Source organism: Jaculus jaculus, chromosome 14 (genome assembly GCF_020740685.1).
Source record: "Jaculus jaculus isolate mJacJac1 chromosome 14, mJacJac1.mat.Y.cur, whole genome shotgun sequence".
NCBI classification, from domain to species: Eukaryota; Metazoa; Chordata; class Mammalia; order Rodentia; family Dipodidae; genus Jaculus; species Jaculus jaculus.
This window is the reverse complement of record NC_059115.1, coordinates 5,470,537-5,476,514: the sequence shown is the minus strand read 5'-3', so window position 1 is coordinate 5,476,514 and position 5,978 is coordinate 5,470,537. Positions and strand designations below refer to the sequence as shown.

Genomic DNA, 5,978 nt, shown 5'->3' with positions numbered 1-5,978 from the left:
GGCGAATGGTTTAACTGCTAAGCCATCTTTCCAGCCTCTCAAGTGATTTTGGTCCAACCCAAGCTGATTAAACTCCTCCCACGTGACGCGCTCATGCCTATTGTGGAACTCGATGGCAATGGACTATGATTCCTATGAAGACATGATGCGGAATACCTCGGTGGTGTTGATGTATTTTATTTCATATGATGTTACACAGGTCAGTTGTCATAAACCTTGTTAAAAATATCTTTGATGTTATCCCTTAAAATTGTGGACAATATTTAAATTTACAAAACTTAATGTTTCTTTGACGTACTTGGGTCGTCTTCATGCGGTGGTTCTGCTGGGGACAGAGTGGGAAAAGGGTCAGGTTAGGTGGAGTTTCTGTGCAGAGCTCTGCAGAAGGACTTAGTTGACCATCCTAGGTGGGTGACTCCTTCCCCTCCTCCTCTGCTGTCCCCAAGGTCGGGAACAACGTTCTGCTTCATTTGTGTTCTTTTTCTGCCTTGGCTCATCTTAGGGATGAGGCTTCTGGTGGAATCTGGAGACCAGCTCTTTCCTCTCTGGGCAGCTCTACTGCTTGTCGCCGTTGGCCGACAGCAGCTCCTCACCTCAGTTCCCCGAGGAAAAGAGCTCAGTCACCCAGGGGCTTTATCTGGGTGTACAGGGTTCCCACAACAGGCAGCATGGAGCGGAGAAGCAAAACGTTCACTAATGGAGACACAGGGCAGAGGAGGATGCAGGTAAAGAGGGTCAGTTACCTTCCCCCTCAGGATGTTTGGCCGAGGGGCGCCTCTCTGCCACTTCAACCGTTGACTGGCCTGGAAGAAAGAGGATAGAGTGGCTCAGCCATTCCCATCTGCACCAGCTAAAGATATGCTCACACAGACCAGCCTCGGCTTCCCCTGCTTCACAGATTACCCATTTTCTTTTATTTAATTATTATTTTTCTTTTGTTTTTCGAGGTAGGGTCTCACACTGATCCAGGCTGACCTGGAATTCAGTACAAACTCTCAGAGTGGCCTCGAACTCCTGGAAATCCTCCTACCTCTGCCTCCTGAGTGCAGGGATTAGAGGCATGCACCATCACACCAGGCTACAGATTGCCTATATGGTAAAAAACTACATTTGAATCTTTGCCAGACAATTATGCTCATTTCTTTCTACATGAAATGTACTTTCTTCCTCTGGGGAGGAAGGATGGAGAGAGGATCAAGCCATAAAGGAGAAACTGACCCCTGTATTTCTACCTAGAGTCCACAGTATGTGACGCATGATGGCGAATCTGTACATGGCCCTAAGTACACCATGTGATTCAGTGATGGCATCTGGTCAGTTCTTTTGCCCATTTAGACGTCAACAACAAGTGTCACTGTCATCTTACCATGGAACAAGATCATCAGGTCCATCCTGTTCTGACTTCTTTCACCCATTCCCCACAGTTTTCAAGGTGTATAGAGAAACTTTTGTAGGGGCCATGGGAATGATTCTAGGAAAAAAGCCTTATTATGTTACTTGGTGATCCCAGTGTCAAAAATATAAACATAATTTATTAAGCACTTGAAAAGATTTCCATGACAATCATAACCATCCTCCCACCCTCCAGTTTGCACATCTTCTGAGCCAGTGGCTGCATTGACCACACTAGCCCATCACCAATGCCAGAGGGCACCACGGGAAGTTGCCCGGGTTGGGTCCCAATGGTCAGAATTATGAGGACAAGAGATGCCTGCACAGGTGGGTGTGTGTGGCTGTGCAATGAACCTTGAGGGGGCTGGAGCAGCGAGCTCAGAGAAGCAGAGACTAAAGGAGCAGCCGCAGGGAAATGAGAACTGAGCCTTGTCCTCCTGATAAAGGCAATGGAGGACAACAGGGAAGGGTCTTCAAGTGGTCCTCGTGTCCTGGAACTCGTAGGGATCACTCTGAAGCTGTCATGGATGATATCCTAACGCCACGAAGCAGACTGAGTTACAATGCCACCTAATGACGTGTAATGCAAACCTGCGGGGATATTTTTGCATAGACTGTGATCCATGAGTGTATGGCAGATGGGGTGGCAATATAAGGACTGTCCCAAAATGTCCCTTCCACAAAACATCTTAGACACTTCAGGGTACTGGAAATGAACCCATGCTTATAGTAAAGCAGGAAGCGTCATTCACAAACAATACATTTGATGGCATTTTTATGTGTCCTGACTCCATCCTTCACTGTCCACTTCAGGGTTTGGACTAAACAGCAGCAGTCACATCATGGAGAAAATGACACCTTCAAGTCAGGAGCACGGCACGAGCTCTTCCCAGCAGAAGGACCGTGACTGGGACAGTCTGCCCTGCAGCCACACTTACATAAATGTGAAAGGTTTCCAATGGACCTCAGAGCAAAGTCTTTCAAAAACGATATTCACAAGCAGGCAAGCACAGTTCCACCACATGGTGTTTAAGGACCAACTTACAATCACTGTGCAACTGAATTATAAATCAACAATAGAATTTCTCAAGCCTACAAAACACTTACATTTGAAGCAGGAAAATAAATTGCAACACAGACTTCTCATCCTGTGTGTGTGATGACCTGGAAATCAAGGAAACAAATTCATTCACTGTGCAATATGACAAATGCCAATCTTATGCGGAAATGTTTAGAATTGAGGAGCACAGACATAGCTTGCTTCCAAAGCCTTCCAGCATAGGTTTGAAACCCCAGTACCCACAGAAAGTCAGATGCACACAGGGACACATGCATCTGGAGTTTGTTCGCAGTGGCTAGAGGCCCTAGCATCCCCATTTTCATTTTCATATTCTTTCTTTCCTTCTCTCTCTCACACACATAAACAAGTAAATAAGCAAATTGTGAGAAAGTTACAGAACTGAATGGAAGGCATATAGAGTATTGTAATGAAAATGTTTTCATTAGGGAATGATAAAATGTGGAGCACTGCAAACATTGCACATGGTGAAACTTTCAGATTTCTGTCTACTTAGAGAATAAACCTGACTACTAGAAATGACACCAGAGGCCTGGAAAGCAGCAAACACAGACGATGTCTTTAAAGGAACCCAACAAATTCTTATCATTCCAAACTATTTAACCACAGAATGCAGCATCTGTGGTATTCCATATTTATCCAGATAGGGTGAGTTTCTGTGCAGAGCTCCCTGGAAGGACTTAGTTGACCATCCTAGGTGGGTGACTCCTTCCCCTCCTCTCCTGTGTCCCCAAGGTCAGGAACAATGTTCTGCATCATTTGTGTTCTTTTTTCTGCCTTGGCTCATCCTAGGGATGAGGCTTCTGGTGGAATCTGGAGACAAGCTCTTTCCTCTCTGGGCAGCTCTACTGCTTGTCGCCGTTGGCCGACAGCAGCTCCTCACCTCAGTTCCCCAAGGAAAAGAGCTCAGACACCCGGGGGCTTTATCTGGGTGTACAGGGTTCCCACAACAAGCAGCACGGAGCGGAGAAGCAAAATGTTCACTAATGGAGACACAGGGCAGAGAGGATGCAGGTAAAGAGGGTCAGTTACCTTCCCCCTCAAGATGTTTGGCCGAGGGGCGCCTCTCTGCTGCTTCAACCGTTGACTGGCCTGGAAGAAAGAGGATAGAGTGGCTCAGCCATTCCCATCTGCACCAGCTAAAGATATGCTCACACAGACCAGCTTCGGCTTCCCCTGCTTCACAGATTACCTGTTTTATCTTATTTTATTATTTTTTGTTTTGTGTTTTGAGGGAGGATCTCACACTGGTCCAGGCTAACCTGGAATTCACTATATAGTCCAGGGTGGCCTCAAACTGCTGGCAATCCTCCTACCTGTGCCTCCTGAGTGCAGGATTAAAGGCATGTTGCCACCACGTCTGGCGACAGCTTGCCTATTGTAGTAATAAAACTATATTTGAATCTTTGTCAGACAAATATCCTCATTTTTTTCTACATGAAATGTACTATCTTCCTCTGGGGAGGAAGGATGCAGAGAGGATCAAGTTATAAAGGTTTAACTGAGCCCCATTACTTATGCGTAAAGTCCACACTATATGACAAGTGATGGCAATCTGTATATGGCCCCTAAGTATACCATGTGATTCAGTGACAGCATCTGGTCATTCTTCTCTGCCCTGTTTGGACATCAATGACAAGTGTCACAGTCATCTTAACATGGAACAAGCCCATCAGATCCATCCTGTACTGACTTCTTTCAGCCATTCCCACAGTTTTCAAGGCATATAAAGCAACTTTTGTAGGGGCCCATGGGAATGATTCTAGGAAAAAGCCTTATTATACTACTTGGTAATCCCAGTGTCAAAAATATAAAAATAGTTTAAGCATTGAAAAGATTTCCCAGTGACGATCATAACTCCTCCATCCTCCAGTTTTCAGGTCTTCTGAGCCAGTGGCTTGCACAGAATTGTGGAGCACAGACATAGCTTGCTTCCAACGTGTGTCAGCCCCTAGGTTCGAAACCCAGTACCCACAGAAAGTCAGATGCACCACGGGGACCACGTGCATCTGCAGGGCTTTTGCAGTGGCCAGAGGCCCTAGCATTCACATTTTCATATTTCTCTCTTATTTCCCTCCAAACTATGAAAAGACACAGAATTGAATTGAAGGCATATACAGTATTGTAATGAAAATGGTTCAATCAGGGAATGATAAAATGTGGAGCAATACAAACATTGCAGATGATGAAACGTTTCAGAGTTCAGTCTACTTAGAGAATAAACCTGACTACTAGAAATGACACAGAGGCCTGGAAAGCAGCAAACACAGACGATGTCTTTAAGGAACCCAACAAATTCTTATGATTCCAAACTTTTTAACGACAGAATGCCAGCATCTGTGGTATTCCAACATTTATCCAGATAGGGTAAGTTTTTGGGCAGAGCTCTGCGGAAGGACTTAGTTGACCATCCTAGGTGAGGTGACTCCTTCCCCTCCTCCTCTGCTGTCCCCAAGGTCGGGAACAACATTCTCCTTCAATTTGTTGTTCTTTTTCTGCCTTGGCTCATCTTAGGGATGAGGCTTCTGGTGGAATCTGGAGACCAGCTCTTTCCTCTCTGGGCAGCTCTACTGCTTGTCGCCATTGGCCGACAGCAGCTCTCACCTCAGTTCCCCCGAGGAAAAGAGCTCAGTCACCCAGGGGGCTTTATCTGGGTGTACAGGGTTCCCACAACATGCAGCATGGAGCGGAGAAGCAAAATGTTCACTAATGGAGACACAGGCAGAGGAGATGCAGGTAAAGAGGGTCAGTTACCTTCCCCCTCAGGATGTTTGGCCAGAGGGGCACCTCTCTGCCACTTCAACCGTTGATTGGCCTGGAAGAAAGAGGATAGAGTGGCTTCAGCATTCCCCATCGACCCCAGCTAAAGATATGCTCACACAGCCAGCCTCGGCTTCCCCTGCTTCACGACTTGTCTGTTTTGTCTTATTTTATTATTATTTTTTGTTTTGTTTTTCGAGGATAGGTCTCACAACTGGTCCCAAGCTGACCTGAAATTCACTATGTCCATTTCAGGGTGGCATCGAACTCCTGGCAGTCTCCTACCTCTGCCTCTTGAGTGCTAAGATTAAAGGCATGTGCACTCACGCCCAGCTAAATATTGCCTATGTGGTAACAAACTACATTTTAGTCTTTGCCAGACAAATACACTCATTTCTTTCCTACATGAAATGTACTTCTTCTATCCTTCCCTCTAGGGAGGAATGATGGAGAGAGGATCAATATCAAGCCCATAAAGGAGAAACTGAGCCCCTATATATTTGCCTAGAGTCCACAGTATGTGACATGTGATGGTGAATCTGTACATGGCCCTAAGTCATGTGATTCAGTGGCGGCATCTGGATCATTTTCATCTGCCCATTTAGACGTCAACGACAAGTGTCACTGTCGTCCTTAACATGGAACAAGACCATCAGATCATCCATCTGACTTCTTCCAGCCATTCCCCATAGTTTTCAAGGTGTATTAAAGCAACTTTTGTAGGGCCCTGGGAATGATTCTAGAAAAA

The 5,978-nt window shown here is 45.8% G+C and overlaps 1 protein-coding gene across 1 annotated transcript in view; it reads left to right on the top strand.

Annotated features, from left to right (window-relative positions):
- Window positions 1-5,978, top strand: part of LOC123454795 (probable ATP-dependent RNA helicase DHX34) — a 21,866-nt gene that overhangs the window by 11,794 nt on the left and 4,094 nt on the right. The window lies entirely within an intron of this gene.